The sequence below is a fragment of the Papaver somniferum genome, chromosome 11, assembly GCF_003573695.1.
Source record: "Papaver somniferum cultivar HN1 chromosome 11, ASM357369v1, whole genome shotgun sequence".
In the NCBI taxonomy this organism is placed as follows: domain Eukaryota; kingdom Viridiplantae; phylum Streptophyta; class Magnoliopsida; order Ranunculales; family Papaveraceae; genus Papaver; species Papaver somniferum.
The window spans coordinates 15,716,638-15,739,913 of record NC_039368.1 but is presented as its reverse complement, the minus strand read 5'-3'; the positions used below and the strand labels follow the sequence as shown (position 1 = coordinate 15,739,913).

At 40.0% G+C, this 23,276-nt stretch overlaps 1 non-coding gene across 1 annotated transcript; it reads right to left on the bottom strand.

The window, feature by feature from the left end:
• Positions 1 to 234: 234 nt before the first annotated feature.
• TRNAC-GCA lies at positions 235 to 306 on the bottom strand. Its single transcript has one exon. It is a non-coding gene; the product is annotated as a tRNA-Cys (tRNA).
• Between the last annotated feature and the right edge of the window lie 22,970 nt (positions 307 to 23,276).

The following is a 23,276-nucleotide window of genomic DNA, read 5'->3' as shown; positions in this document are numbered from 1 at the left end:
TATCATTTAATAACAACATCACTCTTTGCTTTTAGCACCTGAAAGTCCTTACTATTCATCTCACTGTTACTTCAAAATAAAAGGGATAAAATATCAAAGTACTATATTTAATAGCCCTTTCTCTTAATATATCATTTAATAACAACATCACTCTTCTACAAAGCAAAAATCATTTAATAACAACATCACTCTTCTAAAAAGCAAAAAGAACAAACAAACAAAAAACGATAATAAAGGGCCCAACTGGGTTGGAACCGATGACCTCTTGATCTGCAGTCAAATGCTCTACCACTGAGCTATGGACTCCTATGATTGATGTTAAATCAAATGAAAACTAATGTTAAATCAAATGAAATAGTTTTCATTGAACACCAACTCTGAGGGGAATCTTATTTTTTATCTTTTAGTTAGTTTAGTTACTACATTTCTTATTCAAATTTATTTCCGTTATGAGCTGCTGGATTTTGAAACCCTTAAATATTTAAAAGATCAATAAATTACTAGCAAATTCATTTAGTTATTCCAATGTTGGTACTTGCAAAGACAATAAAATATACTACACCAAAAATCAATGATTTATAACTGGAGAGTACGCAGAATAGCTGTTTTATAGTTTGAAAAGATGCACCATGCATAATAAAGAAACAAGTAAAATACTCTGTTTATTATTTTTATTTTGTAAAGTATTTTTTTTACCATTTTTTTTTATTGTTTTTCTTCTTTTCTTTTCAAACGATGGTTAATGGCCATTTAAGTGCTATGCATCGGTTTCACCCATTAAAAATTCTATTTACCCCTTAACAACATCTTCTTAGTGAGGAGTGTAAATAATTCGACGATCCTTAAAACGGTGTAATGATTCTGAAGCAGGATCGACGAACTTAAAAACAGTGTCGATCCTGAGCCGGGCTTGACGAACCTGAAATGTATTGTAGAAGGTTGATTCTCCGATAACCAAAGCACCCAAGACAATTGGGAATAATAAATCCTTTTTGAAAAACAATGTAACGGATCTGAAAACAGTGGAACGATCATGTATCAAGCTCGACAAACCAGGAAAATGATATAGAAGGTCAACGTTGTAACAAGAAAAGGATAAATAAGTAAATTTTAGAAAAATAAACTAGTCTTGATTCTTAACTAACTGAGATGGAAAACTAAACTGTAAGAATACTTGAAAAAGATTTCAAATTTCGGGAATAATATCTTGATGATGGTTAAAGGTAGAATACTTCATCAAATGTTTTTAGGAAAAAGAAGAAGAAAAATAAAATAAAAAATAAAGACCTGACAAAAGTGATGGGAGGTATAAAGATCGAGGATGCAAAATTATATCTTCCCAAATTTTATTTTGTAAACCGATAAATGTGACGGGTAAAACACCAAACTGGTGTTATATTATACTTATCTGAGTGTGATGCCACTTGGGAGCCCATTTTTCATAAATCACGATAGATTTTGGTAATTCGTGCCCGTTCAAATACATATATTCAAAATGCATGATATAGAGTTCCTCGGTATTTGTCGAACATGCTTTTGGATCAATGCATTATATATTTACTAGAGTAATGCATGTGCTAGGCATGAGATATTTTATTTTTTAACCAAATTTTTATTTGGTATGTGTGGGGCTTCGCCCCCTGTAACGATACATTTTTTTATTTGCTTTCACCCCATCTCGATGCATTAAATAGGTGGAGAGAAAATAGGAAACATGTGCAGATTTTATTTATTTTTTTTGCTTTTATTTTCATACATTTTTTTTCCATTTGTGTATTAATTTGGAAAAAAGAGTCCTAATAGACTTCCAAATTGAGATTGGATTTCCATAAAATTTCAAACACGGTAAGTTAAGGTTTCTTTTCTATTAAATTAAGTTAAGATTTCTTTAAGCAAAATTTTGTATTCGAATTTTTTTACGTAGTTTGACGTAAGTATTGTACATCTTAGACGATGTTGCTAACGTACAGTTAACTATCATGTGTAAACACAGTGTAAGAAAATTAACTAGATTAAAAATGTCACGGAAGTGTTGTCCACTTTCCTTTTTGTTGACGGTGTTAGTAATGGACTATTAAATATTTGATGTAAGCAAAATGTAAACCAATTTATAATATCCCGACTAACGGGGTTATGTCAAGTATCCTCGCCATAACTTCTACATTAGAACAAGGCTTAATTCGGCCAATAAAAAACGATGGTTTCATCAATGTTTAACGTGAGAGCTTATTTTGTCAAGGCCTTTAAGAGAGAGAAGATGGTTGTCTAATGAGTGGAGAATATGGACCCAACCAGAAGATGTCGAGTATGATAATCTTCGGTCCTAAACTGCTGATGAATTTGCATCCTCTAGTTTAATGTATGTGGGTAATTAACTCGCGGCATAATGAATAATTAGTTTTTGTGTACTTTAATTCGGTTGCATATAACTTGTTAAAACAACCAGCAATCATAAGAAGGGTTAAGATTCTTTAACAAATCCAATTGATTAGACACACCAAGGAAAGCAAACAAGCATATACAAATAGCGTAAACAATCATCGCACATATCTCTTTCTCCCTAACTATAGGTTACTTGTAAATAATGTGAGTAAAAAAGCGGGACACTATAATGCAGAGGAAAAAGAAAAGAGAGAGAGGAAATGTACATATATGGGCTAATGAGTGAAAGCGCAAGTTGAACGAAGCTCAAGCACTCGCCTGTGAGTCTGTCCCTTCAAGAAAATAAAATCTAAGTTTTTCTAGAAGAAACCAAAATTTTCCTACTTTTCCCTGTATTGTTCACTTTTTTTCTATTAACAAAGTTAATTCATATTATTCCCGAATAATTTTTGAGCACTTGTATTAACCCAGGATTTCATCACTCTCTTTGTGCAAACAATCATGGGAAACATTTGATTCTGGGGTGGAAAAAATGTCAACAAATACCTTCATGAATAGTAGGACTATAGGAGTAGTAGATATTCTTTTCTTTTTGAGAGTTTGCAATTTGGAGCGTTTTGATTCTTCTGAAAGACAAGAATCTACTCCGACTGCTAATTCGTTGTACTTAAGATGAAATCGAGTACAAACAAGAAAACAACACCCCACGCGGAAAGCGTTTCTATTTGATACGCTGCACCTGCAATTCATGGTGTTATTTTTCCATTTTTAGCTAATGCTCAATAGTCAAATGGATACACGTACCTTGAGGACAAAAAGAATGTAACGCATGTTATCCGGTTGTTATAGAAAAATATATTAAGCAGTTTCTTTTTGTTTGGCGGGTTGTCATTTATCTAGCTTGTAGTCATGCTTCAAAAAAATAATATTTAGCTTGTAGTTTATACTTGTAGGCATAAAAAATGAGCAAACTTTGATGTTGAATTTGACCAGTGTTTTATAAGCGTTCACACACAACGACACAACTCATTTCACATTTTCTCAGATGAATCCGAAATGAGAATTTGATTCGAAGTTTCTAAATTAGAGTGTGATGACAGATAGAAAACGAATTCACACTTTCTTCCTTTTGCCGACTCCAAAAGAAAGAAGGTATTTACGGCAAATCCCTATTTAATCAGGCTTATAAAACAAGCCTGAAAAATAGGCTTAAGCCCGGTATATTTACTATTATCAAGCCCAGATAGCTTGTCAAACCCCTCCAACATTGAAATTCTAGTTTTGTCACCGGATTCATGACCATTTGCATCTTCCAGCTTCAAGTAATGCAAAACTCTCTGCCTTTTCAACATTCCTTGTTATTCCTAGGATGAATTTACACCAAAGGTAGTTACCCGTAATATCATTCACTACCATACTAACACATGATATGTTAGTATTATTGTCATGGGAAACATCATAGCAAACAATAACACAATCTTCTGGGAAATTATAGATGTGTTGATGGTGATGTTGATGGTGGTTTTTAACTTAGGGTTAAAATTATAAAACCTTGCATCTGATATGACGTCACTCTGTAAGGAAACGGAGCCACGAGTGTCAGCCTCTCCACTAGCATACTTATTGAGCCGTTCAATATATCTACATGAAATTTACCCAGACTGGAGGGTGTAGCAACCATCCCAAACACTCTGTAAATTTCGGCACCTCACCAATACAAGACTCACTGAGTACTTTTCCTGCGCTATGTTCCCCGGCAGAACCCTTAATATCGGTATGGGATGACGGATTTATGTTCACTCGCAGCGGAGTAGCATGGACCTCCAAGTACTAAAGTTAAGGCCATTGCACAAAATGCTCGGACGGAAAGCATACTGCAATCTGTAGATAAGGATTTTTGTGGCAGCATACAAAATCCAGCCAATTATTGTGATAACTCACAAAAAACTCATAAACCCGACTAATTTGCAAAATTAGGGTTTCGCGCCCCGCGCAATACACTAGACGCCGTTTGCCGAAAATCTATGCTTAGCTAAACTAGGCGATTAAATTCGCCACAACTCACTGGAAGTGTGGCCACACCCTAGCTTGCCGGCCTCACTTCCCATCGGCTAATCAGGTCGCTTTAAAACCGCCACACTCACACAGAAGTGTAGCCACGCCCATGCTTGGCCGATCCTCTTACATTAACCAATCAGGTTGCTTTAAACTCGCCACAGTGTTGAAAAGAAGGAAACTGCGCCAGATGGCCGCAAAGCCAATTGGCTTCCCAAAATTCGCCAACATGCCAAACGACATGCGAAACATGCCAAACGCGCCAAACGCACATACCAGGCACACATGCCAAACGTGCCAAAACATGACCACTCACCACCTGCGACATGCCATATAGGCTAATTAGGGCTTCGACAAGCCAAACCCTAATTTAGGAAAGATTTCCACACCAACGTGTCAAAATTTCAGCGGCCATGGCTACGTGCGCAACCGTGCCAAAGGCATGCACGAGCCATGCCATCCATGCGGCAATGCTGCTAGCGCGAGTTAAAGGCGCCACTGCCAACTAAAGGTAGCCATGATTGACGGCTACCTTTCCTCCTGAGATGCAATCTCAGCCATCCAAGTTCGCCACCAAACTAACAAGCTTTTGGCAACTTTCAAGCGACCAGCCGCCTAAATCTAGTGGTCATGGATACGCCAGACGCCACTTGCACCACCACTGGCATGTACGAGTCGTGCCATCCATGCCTCCAAACCCTAAACTTTTTCCACGACACCAAATCCAAATTTGGCCACGACGCCTAATTTCGTCCACTGTGCCAAACCCTAATTTCGTCCACAGTGCCAAACCCTAGCATTGGCCACGGCGCCAGGCCCTAATCTTGGCCATGCCACGACTACTGGCATGCCGCCATGCCACGGCCGCTGGCATGTCACCATGCCACGAACACTGGCATGCCACCATGCCACGGCTACTAGCATGTCGCTATGCCACGACCACTGGCATGCCACCATGTCACTGCTACTAGCATGTCGTTATGCCACGGCCACTAGCATGCCACCATGCCACGAATACTAGCATGTCGCTATGCCACGACCACTGGCATGCCACCATGTCACATCTACTAGCATGATGCTATGCCACGGCCACTGGCATGCCGCCATGCCACAACCACTAGCATGTCGTTATGCCATGGATCCACCAGGCGCTACTATGCCAATGGCGCCACTTCGTTGTACAACAAGATGCGGCCATAATCAATGGCCACTCTTCCTCATGAGATGTAATCTCAGCCATCAAAATTCGCCACCGAGCCGTTCATCTCGTGACAAGTTTTAGGAGACTAGCCAAAACGAGCCTAGCATCACGTATCCTATTTACCTATGGAAAGCCTCTCACTTTTAACTTCCCACACGTAGCAAAGTGATACATGTTTTCCACGAAAACAATCGAGACATCAAAACATGTCACAAACTGGGGGATACTCATCAGGGTATTTGTATGGCGGTTTACAGCGTGCGACGTGCAATATGCCCGTTACAGAAAGTGTCATAAAGCGGGGCGGTTAGTAATGGCAAGACGTAATGGTGTAAATGTATCTTTCATTATGGAAACATAAATTCCAGGCGTTACCTGTTATTCCCTTCTTCCACCATTCAATCGTTTCCACTTCCCACGAGACCAGTGTACGTTTTGTTGCGACTTGTATAAATAGGTCCCACCTATTTTCCATAAAACAACAAGTTTTGGTCAAGAGAACAATACAACATCTAGAAATCATCTAATATCTTTTCATTCAGCCAGCCAATTCAACTTTCTGATACAAGTCACGAAACACCCACACTTCCGGAATCAACTATTCTGGTCTCAACACTTTCTTCGCTTCCCTCCCTAAGACCAACCCTTCTCCTTCATTTTGTTACCGAAGCAAGCCTGGAATGGCCATTTCTTGGTTTAAGCCAGGATTGTACAGATTGATCTCTCGAATCAAAAGTACTCTCATGCAGTACATTATTTAGGGTTTAGATTTGTTTCTCACCCACATACCCAAAATTACCAAAATCAGCAGAAACGGTTTTCACCCACAAACAATTGGCGACCACAATGGGAGATTAATCTCTCGGTTACAATATCAATTTTCAATTCCGAGTTTCATTCTTCAACCCAGACATCAAGATGGTAGAAGAAAATGATCCGCGCGGGGTTCAATGGCTCAGTTGTCAGTTATTACACGATGAGGAATGACTGGGGACTTCTCACAGTCACAACGACATCGCCCATAAAACTCAGACTTACGCCCGGAAGATCCATTTTGTTGGGAGACCCTAAAAGCGAGTAAGTCTTGTTAGAAAAAGTACATAATCTACTATTTCAAGTTTTCACGTTGATAATAGAAACCGATAGCCATGTTACACCCAAAATTTCATCCTATACTTTCTACCGTCATACAACATTCACGGTTCCATGACTCTCCTGGAATATTCATGCTACTAACAGTCCTGATCAAAATGGCATTATTCTAAAATTCATTCCAAAGAATAATCCAAAACCCTCATAGGTAACAATTATCTATCAATCCAAAAATATCAAACTATAAACCAGGTGATCGATGTCGTACGCGTCAAAAATAAATTACTTTCTCACTACTCAAAATATAAATAGCAAGGGAAAGAAAGGATCGTTCCCACAGAGAGGACTAAGGTTTTCAAATTGTTTCGGTTTCCTATAAATACCAATGGGGGGTTTTCTGATTTTTTTAAAGTAAACTAAAATAAAAGCAAATAAAGCACACAAATTAAGATGTAAAGATATTGGTTAAGGATTCATCTTCATTCACAAACATGCTTTTTAACAATAACTAGAATTGATATTTAATCTCTCCTTTATCAAAGGCCCTAAGATACCTTGATCGCAAGTATATCCCGCAAATCTCCTGTTTTCATCAACAAACACATTAAAAGATGCGAGTATGAATTCTACCTTAGAGAACAACCTAACGTGTAAAAGCACTAATCAAGTTTAATTCCCTAGATGCATTAAGTTTTATGAAATCAGGCCAATCAAAGCAATCGAACGTGTAAAAGCACTAATCCGATTTAACAAAGGTTATAACTCACTTGTGACTACTAGGATGTATACTACAAGCAATAATCACAATTATGCTACTTGTATTCAAGGTGTATCACGTTTACGTATAATAAACCCTAAACTAGCAATAGATATGATTACAAGTTCTACCAATTTGCAACTTGACAAAACTAACAATCAATCATACATGGCGATATTTCTAGCGAGTCATAATCGATAAAACATGAGACAAAAATAATCTATTAAACAAAACTCATGCTTGGAAATCCAATTTATTCTTTAACCAATGATAAAATTCTAGCTCATGTTTTTGGAGTTCATAACAAGAATGAAAAGAAAATTTTTCATGTCTAAACCCTAGAACAAAAGTAGAAGAAGAGATATTGTATATCCTCCCTATTTCTTCTCGGTTTCTAATCAAGCGTTTAACCACCAGACCAAGGCATGACGGGTGAACTTCTGGCAAACAACGTCTTGTGATGAGAAGAGAACTGAATGTGTAATAACCCCCTACTCGACCTATTTTTCCAAGTTAAAGAGGATCAAGTGTATTAAGACACCCCATGGGTTAGGATAAGGGCTGCACACTACTATTTGGCTTGTCAGTTCCACAGAACTGACTGCCTATTCTCTTCCTTGCTCAATTCTTCATGGACTCTAGCTGGTTGTCCCTTAACTTTGGCTTGGCTCCCAGTGTCTCTTGCTTACAAAATGATAAATCTGCACTTTATGTTCAAAACAGATGATTTCTCATTCTTTTGCTCCAAATGACTTCATTGCACCTAATAAACTCAAAAGAAAATATAAGATACATAATTGACAAGAAAACTCGTAAAGAAAGCATAAACAATAGATAAATATAAAGGTTTTTTAGACACCTATCAAGTTATCCCACACTTAGACTTTGCTAGTCCTCGAGCAAATCAAACAAAACAAATTCTAAAATATACATACAACTCCGTGTCGTCGAGGCTACAGTCACACTTAGCATGTATAACAAGCCTTTAAACCCCTAGGTGTCCTTAGTGGACGAGTTATAGTCTCGTGAAGGCTTATAAGAGGTATACCTACAAAACCTATATTTCCAACTCCAGCTACCTGTGACAAATTTAAGAATGACACTAAATATTTTTATTAATTGGCATACTATCAATGATTACAAGAGGAAGTACCCACTTTCAAATCCAATTCATAAACTCGTGATAAAGTTTCATTCGGAAAGTTGAGCACAACCACAATACTCGGAATCTAATCAACCACAATCACATGAAAAGATTAAGAAGATGGATATAGAAGGTAGATGGTGGCGGACTGTTGACTAAGGTGAACGGTGTTTCCCATATCTGTCTGAAGGTCACTGCCAAAACAAACCTAAAAATCTTATTGGATTGAGCTACTGGTCTGAATACTAATATCAACACGACTGGCATATACAAGGGAACCAGCGGTCGACAAACTTAATTCTAGATCAATTCACTGGCATATACAAGGGAACCAGTGATCGATTTTATTCAACACAATAATAATAATATTTTCTTTTTTTTTTCTTTTTTTCTTTTTTTTTCTTCGAATTGACAACATGATTATATCTTTTGGATCCAAGTGCATGCTTCTTGTCAGCAGATTACATGGTAATTCCCGTGGATCCTGCGTTCCATGCTTGCTTAGGCGACGGAGACAGGGAGAACACACACATATTTCTATCCAAGTGTCTATTTTATTTTATTTTACACCGTTTGGTCAAATTTTTTTTTGGTAGTAACTCAATCACTCTATTTCATCCTAGCAGTGATGACAATTCGATGCTGGTGCCCCACCAAATCACTTAGAGAAACAATAGATAAATATGAAAAAAAATAAAAATAGAACGTGATATGGTGAAGACTCCGAGATATGGTGACAACTATCATGTTATTTGTTTTTATATTTTATTTATTTTTATATGAATAGACTCTACTAATGGGTTCCTCAACTCCTACAACCACGATGTTTCCATTAGTGTAAGGCACAAGTTTCTAGACTTAGGAGTTTATCATCTTTTTTTTTTTAGTTTTTCTACTTTTTTTTTATAAACACAAGGGAAAACTAACAAGGCTAAAAACTCTGTATGAGAACACTCCCCCACACTTAAACTTTACATTGTCCTCAATGTAAATTAAGTCATCCAAAGTAAAATTTAAGATGGGAAATTTATAACATGATATAAAAATAAGAAGATAATATGCGTAACAAAAAAAAAAACACGAATACTCCAACTCATAGCTACTTCGGAACAATAGAGAATAACCACTAAACAAGCTATTTAGTTGTCATCTCATCCCAACTCAGCCAATATATATACCTTATCGTCAAGAAAAAAATTCCATTTACTTAGAAAGGCTAGAGTTTATTCTGAATTGTTCAAAAATCTCTAAAAGTTGGAGTTTTGATATGCAAATATCCAAAATAAGAAAATAAAGATAAAAAACTTGAGAAATAAAAAGATAGAGATAGATACACAAAACCAGTGGGTTGCCTCCCATTTAGCGCTTGGTTTAAAGTCGTCAGCCCGACTTGCAAGACCGATTCCCCATACACCAATAACCTGAAAAGTTGAGGATCCTTCCATAGAACCTGTTTTGCAAACACTAGCTTCGCACACATATTAGTAATATAAAACAAAAATGAAGCTATTAACCGATAAAAGTTTCCCCCACACTTATTCTTGTCCACACTTGGAAGTGGATATAAAATATATAATTCGGGAACTTTCATGGTTTCTTGTTCACAAACATGCATAGCATGAGAATCAAATGTTTCCAATGGCGGATATCAAGAAACAAAGTCATTCAACAATGTTTTCAAAGCACATACATTCAAACCAATAAGAGATAAAGGATAAGAAACAATATGCAAAGGGTTAGACAAACCTTGCACAATCTCTTGTATTATGGAATCCTCTTCATCCTTGAAAAACTCAAGTGAGTTATTCACCTCTTTTATATCATGGTCCTCTATCAAACCTTGCAACCATTCTTCATCTGTTTGTGCCTTAACAAAAATCTCGGCATCAACATCTTCATTACAATCCTTTGCAAGCTCAATTGGGTCTTCCACAATATTGGTCATATCGCGTTCATTCTCAACATACTCCTCTTTGTTGTAAGGCACATACTCTTTTGTGGATCCAAATTTTATTATAAGAAACTTTTTTAGAACACTCAAAAGTGCATCATCCTGATGCTCCACCATTTGAATAGGCTCTTGATCATTATTAAGATCAATGCTTGAGCAATCTACACAAGTGTCATCATATTCCTTTTCGTCTTCATCTTGATCCCAAAAAGATTCCATTGTACACTCCTCTTTGTTGTCACCATGAGTTGTTTCAAGCAATGTATTATAATCACCATCACTTTCATAGTTAACATAAGATTGGTCCTCGCTGAATTTAGTGTTGATAATATCGAACTCATCCTTTTGAATAGGTGAATGATCATTATTAAGATCAAGAGTTGAGTTAGCTACACAATTATCAACGAAAGTGCCCAAGGATTGGCCTTTTTCAACATTAGCATCAATCAAATATTCATCACAAACCACAGGCACATTAGAATAGCTATTTCCTTGAAAACAAAGTTCTTCTTCATACCTTTCTTCCTTATATTGATCAATATCTCTTCGTAAGTTAGCCATACCTTAACGAAGTTCTTGGAGTTGCTCGTCTCTAGCCTCTTTAACTTTTTGAAATTCTTGTTGTACAAAGTTAGAAAATTTGTCCAACGAGATAGAGACTTGTTGTTCACGAGCATAAGAATCCTCCCATCCCTGTGGTTGTTCACACACATAGCCGCCATAAGGTTGTTGAGGAAAACCATAAGGTTCCATGGAATATTGGTCATAACCAATGAATTGGTTTTGATTATACCCCTGGAATTGGTAGTTGTCATATTGTTGAAAACCGTATCCATTCATGTAGTATGCTCCTTCCATGAGAAGCAAGTACCTGAAATAAGATTCTCAAACCAAGGTTAAAAACCAGAAAATAAAAACAAAAACAAAAACAAAACTAAAAACAAAAATAAGAAACCAAAAACAAGTGACAACCGTTGCCTCCCCGGCAACGGCGCCAAAATTTGATCGATGTCGTACGCGTTAAAAATAAATTACTTTCTCACTACTCAAAATATAAAATATAGGAAGGGCAATAAAGGATCATTCCCACAGAGAGGACTAAGGTTGTCAAATTGTTTCGGTTTCCTATAAATACCAATGGGGGGTTTTCTGATTTTTTTAAAGTAAACTAAAATAAAAGCAAATAAAGCACACAAATTAAGATGTAAAGATATTGGTTAAGGATTCATCTTCATTCACAAACATGCTTTTTAACAATAACTAGAATTGATATTTAATCTCTCCTTTATCAAAGGCCCTAAGATACCTTGATCGCAAGTATATCCTGCAAATCTCCTGTTTTCATCAACAAACACATTAAAAGATGCGAGTATGAATTCTACCTTAGAGAACAACCTAACGTGTAAAAGCACTAATCAAGTTTAATTCCCTAGATGCATTAAGTTTTACGAAATCAGGCCAATCAAAGCAATCGAACGTGTAAAAGCACTAATCCGATTTAACAAAGGTTATAACTCACTTGTGACTACTAGGATGTATCGCTACAAGCAATAATAAAAATTATGCTACTTGTATTCAAGGTGTCACGTTTACGTATAATAAACCCTAAACTAGCAATAGATATGATTACAAGTTCTACTAATTTGCAACTTGACAAAACTAACAATCAATCATACATGGCGATATTTCTAGCGAGTCATAATCGATAAAACATGAGACAAAACTAATCTATTGAACAAAACTCATGCTTGGAAATCCAATTTATTCTTTAACCAATGATAAAATTTCATGTTTTTGGAGTTCATAACAAGAATGAAAAGAAGAGTTTCCATGTCTAAACCCTAGAAGAAAAGTAGAAGAAGAGATATTGTATATCCTCCCTATTTCTTCTCGGTTTCTAATCAAGCGTTTAACCACCAGACCAAGGCCTGACGGGTGAACTTCTGGCAAACAACGTCTTGTGATGAGAAGAGAACTGAATGTGTAATAACCCCCTACTCGACCTATTTTGCCAAGTTAAAGAGGATCAAGTGGATTAAGACACCCCATGGTTAGGATAAGGGCTGCACACTACTATTTGGCATGTCAGTTCCACAGAACTGACTGCCTATTCTCTTCCTTGCTCAATTCTTCATGGACTCTAGCTGGTTGTCCCTTAACTTTGGCTTGGCTCCCAGTGTCTCTTGCTTGCAAATTGATAAATCTGCACTTTATGTTCAAAATAAAAGATTTCTCATTCTTTTGCTCCAAATGACTTCATTGCACCTAATAAACTCAAAAGAAAATATAAGATACATAATTTACAAGAAAACTCGTAAAGAAAGCATAAACAATAGATAAATATAAAGGTGTTTTAGACACCTATCACCAGGAGTTTCGTTTGCCTTTCAAAAAAAAAAAACGTAAGCAAAGGAAGTACAGAAAATAAAAACATTCAAGGAAAATTGCCTAGCAAAGGCTCGTTCTTCTTGGAGAAAACGTCATTCATACTTTGAAGAGCCGCCTGCTTCAGCTTCAACTCCTGGGACAACTTCTCGACTTCGGCCTCCTGTTGATTAATCAAATCCGCGGAAGGGCCATCAACCGCTTCAGCCTGCAGCCTTTGGATCTCGGAAAATCCATCACAGAGCCAGGAGGCATTAAATTCAAAGTTTACACACATATCCCGATGGAATTCCCAGCTTTTGACTACATCTCCAGAAACAGTGTGTCCAGTCACGCCACACATGTCATGAATTGAAGATAAAGTCTCCTCCACACACTTAACCAATGAAAAGCGACTAACAACCTTCTTGGTCGTGGCGATGTCCCCATAACTCTTCCATACCTTGGTATATAGACCCGCATACTTCAAGGGCACACTGAATCCTCCAACCAACACATGACCTTCGAAAGGAGCCTCGAATGGAGTATCAAAAATGACACCTGCAACTGGATGTGCGACTAGCAAAGATTCTTTGGGAACAATCACGCCCGTCGTCACGAAAAAATTTTCAGCTATGGGAGACATAGCAGCATCTTCATGATGATAAACCTCCATCTCCAGATTGGAGACACTGTTACATCTTCATTTCCGTGAATCTCCATCTCAGAATTTTTTCAGAAGCGGCCTCCTCCTGTAAATACCACCAATTGAATATTTATTCGGTATAAGTAAATAGTCCAAGAGGAAAACGTGTGAGAGACTCACCGACTCTTCTGTGGCCCCACTGGGATTGGAAGAGGACTCGCTGACCCGCTCTGAAGAACTTTCCCCATCACCGTTAGACTCTGAGTTTCCTTCTTCTTCCTCTTCACTGTTGAGAGGCTCAGTATCGCCAGACTTTTCTTTAGAAGGCATCACCTTTTGGCCACTTGCAAGTCTCGTAAAGACGTCTTGTCGAGACCCTGAATCAAGAGGAAAGAGATGTTCAGTGGCAACAATTCAGAATATTTATGCAAGACGACCAAATCAGGAAGAAAATCATACATACTCGCATATTGGAAGAACTAAAAGTCGGAAGTGCCGTCGAATCCGACTGAAAACCACCCGCACGGTTTTTAGACCTTCGCTCCTTCTTCTGAGGACTGTCCACATCCGAGCGAGGAGATTTTCGCTTAGCAGTAGAAGGCTCCCTCAACAATGGATGTTCCGCTAAAGCCGCAGGGGAAGGATTTCCACGAGAATTTTCCACCACGTCATTCACAAATCCATGGATGGCAAGAAACTCACCCTGCCAGAACACGTTGTACCTGTAGGTTGTCACTGGACTTCGTTGTGAGAGCAAAAAAGGAATACTTTTACCTGGCGCGAGAACATGGGCATCAAGGACAACTGGCAACAATTCTTCCGGAGCAACCGACTGTCGAGTAAATGGGACCCCTTGGTCAAAACCCATATGCCGAGCCGCCCTGTCAATATTATAAGGGACTGCCTTGAAATACCCCCGGAATAAATATGGCACGTGTCTGGGGATACAGCTTCGCATAAATACAACCTCTCCAACGCTCATATTCTCTCCAGCAGAAAGCAAAGTCAAGTTCGGAGCAGCGGCGAAAGTGTTCTGCTGAACTATGGACGCGTGGACTGGAGCCCAAGGACGAAAGCTAACGGCATAGGCATTGTCAAGAAATTCGATGAGCTTTGATCCAGATTTTGGGCGCTTATTCAACCAGCGCAGTATTTTGGAGCCGCCGCAAGACTCAGGAAGTGAAGCCGACAGTTTGGGAGCATATTTTGCGAAATGCTCCCACAACCATGTTTGGAGAAAAGCGACGTGAACATACGAGTCCACTTTCATATAACCATTTGAAGCGTACATGTCCGCGACCAGATAGTCCGAATGGGTGTACAAAGAACCAAGAAACAAGCCACCAATAGGAAGAATGATGCCTTTCGCTAATTTGATGCCAAATTTAATGAGCTCTTGCCTTATCTCCTTCTTACCCGAGCCGTCATCGAAAATATTTTTGGACAGCCACAAAGCTAAAAATGCAGCAACATGGAGTGTATTATCCATCACTAGATCCGACTCCGGCTCATCAGGGAACCACTCAGACACCCACCAGCTATAAAAGCACCTCGTCTCGTAATCCTTCCGAGCGAATCCTTTTGAATTCTCGACAAGAGTGGCATGCATTTCTTCTTCATCACCGGACAACATGATATCAAGGTTCCCTGTTATTGGAAGATTCAGCAGGACAACTACACTCTCCAAAGAAATAGTCATTTCACCCCACCTGCATATGGCCGCATGAGTATCCGGACACCATCTGGAGATAAAAGTAACCAAACCCACGATGTTCTTCATGATTTGAAGTGTCGCAGAAGCCATGACCGCATTGATGCTTTGCGCGCTGGTCAGACTGTCTCTTACGCAGTCTTGACTTATCATGAACCACATCCATTCATCAAAAGAACGCAATGGACTCTGACAAGCCCTGAAGTCAATAGGAGAAGCAGGATACTCATTTTTCTGAAGACAACATCGTATCACGCGCCCTTGCCGAACTGATTGGGCGTCTCTTTCATTTTCTGAACCACTCAGAAGGATAACCACATATTTGGGATGGTTTCTCTTAACTGTGGTAGACGTTGTAAAGAATTCGTCATCCGTGTTGGGCTTGGAGTTGCTAACATTTTTCGACATAGCGGCAGGACCATTCTCATGTGACATCCTAACAAAATTTTCCTATACTGCTTTCACTTTCAAAGTAACTACAACGGAACAAACGAAGAAAAGTTACTACAAAAAAAAAGTGCATGAAGACTACTTTATCACCGGCGGAGGATCTATTTTGGTCGCAGGCCAATTTATTTGGTCGCAAGCCGCAGCATGCACGACCAAAAAGTGGCGCACGGATAGAGGAGTGGTAGCCGCAGGAGTGGGGACTGGCATCCGACCCAACCTTATGCAGCGAGAAACATTCCCTCGGCCAAGAGGACTCCACGGGAATATTTGTGTTCAAAATAAAAAAAAAATAGGAAACCCTAGATCTAGGTTTTTGTGGAAAAGTTTTAAACGGAAGCTATCCGGTTACGCATATCTACTTCGCATGAACAGTTGGCTTCATTACCATTAACATGGTGGCTGATATTATCACGATACTACTGACAAAGAGGAATCATTCATATTAAAGTATTTCTACAAATTTATGGAAGATATGCCTACAACTAGGGTTTACACCAAGAAGGAAGAACAAGCTAAAGAAGGAACGCTGGAATACATACCTGGAATATGCTCGCCTGCTGTGTTGCTACTGCTTTGCCGCTAACTCCAAGACATGGGAATAAAACTGATGCTATGGGATAAAGAAGATGGGAAACACCTTTTATAGGCACGATTTTTTGGGAGTTTGAATGTGGGAAGGATTCCTATTTTGGTTACGCATGGAAAGAGGCAACCAGACTCGCGCTAGCAAGGCTCTATGGCGCCAACAGGCCACGGAAAAGCTAGCTCCAAGATCTCGCTCCTAACTAGCGCCATCTCCGCGTCACACCCAAACCCTAACCAGCACCATCCTCTCCGCGTCCCATCCAGACTAGCGCCCTCCGCTCCTAGCCAGCACCAACAGCTTGCATCCTTACAGCGCCATATTCTCTGCTCGATACCCAATGGACCAACAGCTTGAATCCTTCCAGCGGTAGCTTCTCTGCTCGATAGCCGATGCACCAACAACCCGCGTCCTTTCCAGCGCCATCTTCTATGTCGAGGCCAATAGTCAGCTCTATAATCGATACAAACAGCCTGCGTCCTTCTCAGTGCAAACTTCTCTGCTCTTGACAAGCGCCACGACCAAGCCAAGCCAAGCCAGCAGCGCCGCTGCCAAGCCGAGCCAAGCCAGCAGCGCCACGTCCAAGCCAAGCCAACAGCTTCACAACCAAGCCAAGTCAGCGTCACGTACAAGCCAAGACGGCGCCAACGGCTCGCGTAAATCTAAGCCAACAACGCCACGACCAGGCCAGTGCCAACGGCTCCATGTCCAAGCCGAAGCAAACAGTCCGCGTCCTAGCCAAAACAACGCCATCTTAGCCGTTCAAATCGGTGCCATCTACCTTTCCATAGCCAACCAACGCCTATTCGGCGTACCAAGTCGCAGTGCCACCTCTGATGATCAGTAGCCAAAGACGCAGCACTATTGCCAACATCCCATGGCCAAGACGAATTTATGCAAAAGATTCCAAAGCAAAAATCGCAGATTCTTCATGCCCCCATGAAAAAGTTTATCCAAATCGACAATCTCTTCATGACTTGTCGTTTCGATTTTATCCTTGTCCGGCACTATCTCATGCTTACCTCGCAACAATGCCACTGTTCCAAGCTAAGCAGGGGACTTAATGGTGATGGTGGTTTTTAGATTAGGGTTAAAATTGTAAAACCTTGCATCCGATGTGACGTCACTCTGTAAGGAAACGGAGCCACGAGTGTCAGCCTCTCCACTAGCATATTTATTGAGTCGTTCAATATACCTACATGAAATTTACCCAGACTGGCAGGTGTAGCAACCATCCCAAACACTTTTTAAATTTCGGCACCTCGCCAATACAAGACTCACTGAGTACTTTTCATGTGCTATGTTCCCCATCACAACCCTTAATATCGGTATGACATGACGGATTCATGTTCACTCGCAACGGAGTAGCATGAACCTCCAAGTACCAAAGTTAAGGCCATTGCACAAAATGCTCAGACGGAAAGCACACTGCATTCTGTAGATAAGGATTTTTGTGGCAGCATACAAAATCCAGCAAATTATTGTGATAACTCATAAAAAACTCATAAACCCGACTAATTTTAAAAATTAGGGTTTTGCGCACCGCGCAATACACTAGACCCCGTTGGTCGAAAAACTATGCTTAGCCAAACTAGGCGATTAAATCCGCCATAGCGCACTGGAATTGTGGCCACGCCCTAGCTTTCCGGCCCCACTTCCCATCGACCAATCAGGTCGCTTTAAAATCTCTACACTCACACAGAAGTGTAGCCACTCCCATGCTTGGTCGGCCCTCTTACATTAACCAATCAGGTTGCTTTAAACTCGCCACAGTGTTGAAAAGAAGGAAACCGCGCCAGATGGCCGCAAAGCCAATTTGCTTCCCAAAACGCGCCAACATGCCAAACGGCATACCAAACATGCCGAACGCGCATGCCGAACACGCCAAACGCGCACATGCAAAACACACATACCAGGCACACATGCCAAACGCACCAAAACATGGCCACTCACCACATGCGACATGCCATATAGGCTAATTAGGGCTTCGACAAGCCAAACCCTAATTTAAGCAAGATTTCCACACCAACGTGCCAAAATTTCAGTGGCCATGGCTACGCGCGCAACCGTGCCAAAGGCATACACGAGCCATGCCGCAAGCGCGATTTAAAGGCGCCACTGCCAACTAAAGGTAGCCATGATCGAAGGCCAACTTTCCTCCTGAGATGCAATCTCAGCCATCCAAGTTCGCCACCAAACTAATAGGCTTGTGTCAACTTTCAAGCGACCAGCCGCCTAAATCCAGTGGTCATGGCTACGCCAGACGCTACTTGCACCACCACTGACATGTACGAGCTGTGCCAGCCATGCCGCCAAACCCTAAACTTTGGCAACGATACCAAATCCCAATTTGGCCACGACGTCTAATTTCGGCCACAATGCCAAACCCTAGCCTTAGCCACGGTGCCAAGCCCTAACCTTGGCAACACCACGGATACTACCATGTTGCTATGGCACGGTCGCTGGCATGCCACCATGCCACGACTACTAGCATGTCACTATGCCACGGCCACTGACATGCCACCATGCCACGGCTACTAGCATGTCGCTATGCCACGGCTACTGGCATGCCACCATGCCACGTCTACTAGCATGTCGTTATGCCATGGCCACTGGCATGATGCCACGACTACTAGAATGTCGGTATTCCATGGCCACTGGCATGCCACCATGCCATGGCTACTAGCATGTCGCTATGCCACGGCCACTGTCATGCCACCATGCCACATGCTACGGCCACTGGCATGCCGCCATGCCACAGCCACTAGAATTCCGTTATGCCATGGCTCCACCAGGCGCTACTATGCCAATGACGCCACTTTGTTGTACAACAAGATGCGGACATAATCAATGGCCACTCTTCCTCATGAGATGTAATCTCAGCCATCAAAATTCTCCACCGAGCCGTTCAGCTCGTGATAAATTTTAGGCGACTAGCCAAAACGAGCCTAGCATCACCTATGCTATTTACCTATGGCAAGCCTCTCACTTTTAACTTGCCACACGTAGCAAAGTGCTACATGTTTTCCACGAAAACACTCGAGACATCAAAACATGTCACAAACTGGGGGATACTCATCAGGGTATTGGTCTGGCGATTTACAGTGTGCGGCGTGCAATACGCCCGTTATACAAAGTGTCATAAAGCGAGGCGGTTAGTAATGGCAAGAAGTAATGGTGTAAACGTATATTTCATTATGGAAACATAAATTCCAGGCATTACATGTTACTCCCTTCTTCCACCATTCAGTCGTTTCCACTTCCCACGAGACCAGGGTACGTTTTGTTGTGACTTATATAAATATGTCCCACCTATTTTCCACAAAACAACAAGTTTTGGCCAGGAGAACAATACAACATACAGAAATCATCGGATAGCTTTTCATTCAGCTAGCCAGTTTCAACTTTCTGATACAAGTCACGAAACACCCACACTTTCGGAATCAACTATTCTGGTCTCTACACTTTCTTCGCTTCCCTCCCTAAGACCAACCCTTCTCCTTCACTTTGTGACCGAAGCAATCCTGGAACGGCCATTTCTTGGTTTAGGCCAGGATTGTACAGATTGATCTCTCGAATCAAAAGTACTCTCGTGCAGTACATTGTTTAGGTTTTAGATTTGTTTCTCACCCACACAACCAAAATTACCAAAATCAGCAAAAACGGTTTTCACCCACAAACAAGATGATATCATCAAGATTTCTAGTCACTATCATCTAGATAACCATATTGTTAGAGCATGTCTCGGTCAAACTCATAAATTTTGGTATGTCAAACTTGTTGTCAAATTTATTCGATCAAAACTGTTAGATCACTGCTCGGCTGAAACCATCAAGCATTGGTATATTGAGTTAGGTTGTCACTAAGTACACCACGATATCGACCTATTCCAGACACACCTTGTAAAATCTTATATAGACAACAATCATCAAAAAACTATTTCAACAAGGCGTACACTTGGTATATAGGGTTAGTTCGAGACCGAACCGAACTTATGGGGTCAGACCAAGTGACGATTAACGTACAGGGTTAGTAAAGTACATAACACGACATAATTTTTTTTAACGAGGAAACCGGAAATACAAAAAAAACCTCCGAGCCTAGTCCAGTTTTGAATACTCTCATAATTAAGCTGCTTTACAAAGACTACTACAACTCTGTATAGTTGGGGACAAGTAAACTAACTCCAAGTTACTTAGTTCCTTCAGTATCCCTGCGCCTACAACTAAATTAGTCTATGCACGTGAATCCTTAGATAGCGTCCACTATCTTAAGCCACTTCACCTGCTTAGGAGACATCAAGCACTCAACTTCGTTGGATCGTATTCCGAAACAGTAAAGGACTAATCTGTTTCAGTAATCTCTCTATCAGTATAAACTCCTTTATACCGATTAGCACAACGAAGATCAGGATTATTAAAATAATGAATCTTAATTCACAAAGTATCAAATACACAAGGATAGATTGTCGATCTATATAACAAGCTTAAAAATTATGATATAGAAAAGCTTGTCGGATCACAGTCAATCAAGTGTGCACGAAGTTATCACAAAGGTCAGAATACCAAAAATAAAATCACTTAGTCTTCAATCTCTAGTCTTCAAAGTACCTGCACAAACAACTTGATTCCACTTATGATCGATCATGCACATGACGGTCTGTTAATAATGGATAATCACAAGTCCTATCATCAGATCTAGATGCAATAAAGCAGATTTGAGATCTTCAATCCTTGAACTAGTTAGAGCGACCTTATATCCGAAGAAAAATATCACAAAATAAACAAACTAGATCTGCCAAGGTTCAACACACCGTTAGTCAATCAAATCAATAATCTAAAACAATATAATAATACGATATAGTTGCCCACTGTTGATGGGGAAAAACAATTTGCTGTTTTTTAGGAAGTGGGGATACGACCGTGCAGACGGAGACTCCTCAACCGAGTAAACTTCCTAACCTCAACCAGATGCACTGCACGGGAGTGCTTTGAGTTCGAGAGATCAATCTGTAGGACTCCGGCCTAAACCAAGAAATGGTCGTTCCAGAGTCCATTCGGTCACAAAAAGGGAAGAGGGACGATCTGTAGGAGGGAAGCTGAGAAGTGTGTGAGATCAATGATGATCAAGGATTCTGAATGTGTTGTAGGTTTCTGCAAATGAACTGATGGGTTCGAATAAGTTTGAATTCTTCTCAATTAAGTTTGATTTGAATTCTTCAAATGAACTGCTTGGTTAGACGATAACTTTGTTTTTTTTTCCTCAATCGTGGATTCAGTGAATTATTTAAATTTCAAGAAGGTAGACACATTGATCTCCAGTTAGTGTGACGGTTGCTCGAGTGAAAGAGTGGGGAAAGTGGAAATAGTGGTTAAACCAGTTCCAGGTCGTGCGGAAACTTGGTTGATTGTCCACCCACTACTTTGCTAACTCCCTCAACTGCTTTCACGACTTACTCACATTTCTCATCGTGGATGAACGCACGTATTGTAGGTCGCCAGACCAAAACCTTAATTACTATCCCCCATGTGACATGATTGATGTCTCATGATTCGTAGAGTCTGCAAGGCAAACATGTATTTAATTAGTCAATTGTTGACTTGATTAAACGATGAGTCTAAGTATTTTTCAGTCGAGCATGGTTGTCGAATGCTCTATGATTCATGGATTAGACATGTCTGCTGGGATGTATGGTTCTCGAATAAATGTTGGTAATTGGATCAACTTGATGAATATTGATAGTCTGAGCAAATATTGCTCGTATGATGAATTGTTGAATATTGATAGTTGAATCAATATTGATACTCTGAGCAAATATTGCTCGTCTAAGTAAAATTACTGAATATTGATAGTTGAGTCAATATTCCTCGTCTGAGCAAATATTTCTCATTTGATAAATTACTGAATATTGATAGTTGAATCAATATTCCCCGTCTGAGCAAATATTGCTCGTTTGATGAATTATTGGTAGCATGACCAAATAAAATGTTAATTAAAATATTGGTAGCTAGACTGAATATTATATAGTTAATTAATATGTTGATTGCTGGATCAATCATAAACTTATTAGTGTTTAAACCTGCTCAGAATTATGATTTGCAGAACATTCAGTTCGAAACCTTAATTTTGATCGATTGTTGATCAATTGATGATTTAATGAAAGCTAATCACTGAGTGAAGGAGGGACCGGATACACGGGATGATGGCCGACCATGTAGCGCCCAGGTGCTTGAGTGAGCATGCACCAAAGTCCTTTGTTGACCAGTTGGTGAAAGGATGATTAAATGATGGTTTAATCATTTATTAAAATAGTGCTCGTATGAGTGTTAACTAATAAAACCTAATTATGGAGAGATGAGGGACTGTCCAAGGGGTGTGAAACCGGCCCTTGGTGGTCGTGGGACCAGTTGGTGGTCGATTGAGCAAATTCCAAGTTGGTTGGAAAGAGTTTGAACCTAATATGAACTAAGCTAATTAGGTCAAAATCGTGAAAGAGTGTGGCAAGCCTAAGGGCCGACCTTGGTCGGTCAAGGTGGCATGCCCGTGTCACCATATTGTTCGTATCTCAGTCCTGAGAATTTTGGTATTTTCTGGTGCGCGTTTGAGCAATATTTTGAAATTTCAGAAGACTTATATCTTAACTGAAACTCTCGATTTTGCTCGAATGAGCAAGTAGAACTTTGCTCGTGTGACCAATATTTTAAGAATATTAAAATAATAGTAATTTAATATTTTCCATGAGTAGCCTAGTCGGTCATGTGACCATTTGACTTTTTGGCCTTTTGATGGTTTGAGCAATATTTGAGAAAATATGAAAAACTAGGGTTTTTTCTCAAACGAAGAGTATCATAAGATGAAGTAAATAATAATAAGAAGAAAATATGGGATAATAGGGTGTGGGACCGGCCACGTCTAGGGCATGCCCGGCAGGCTAGGAAGC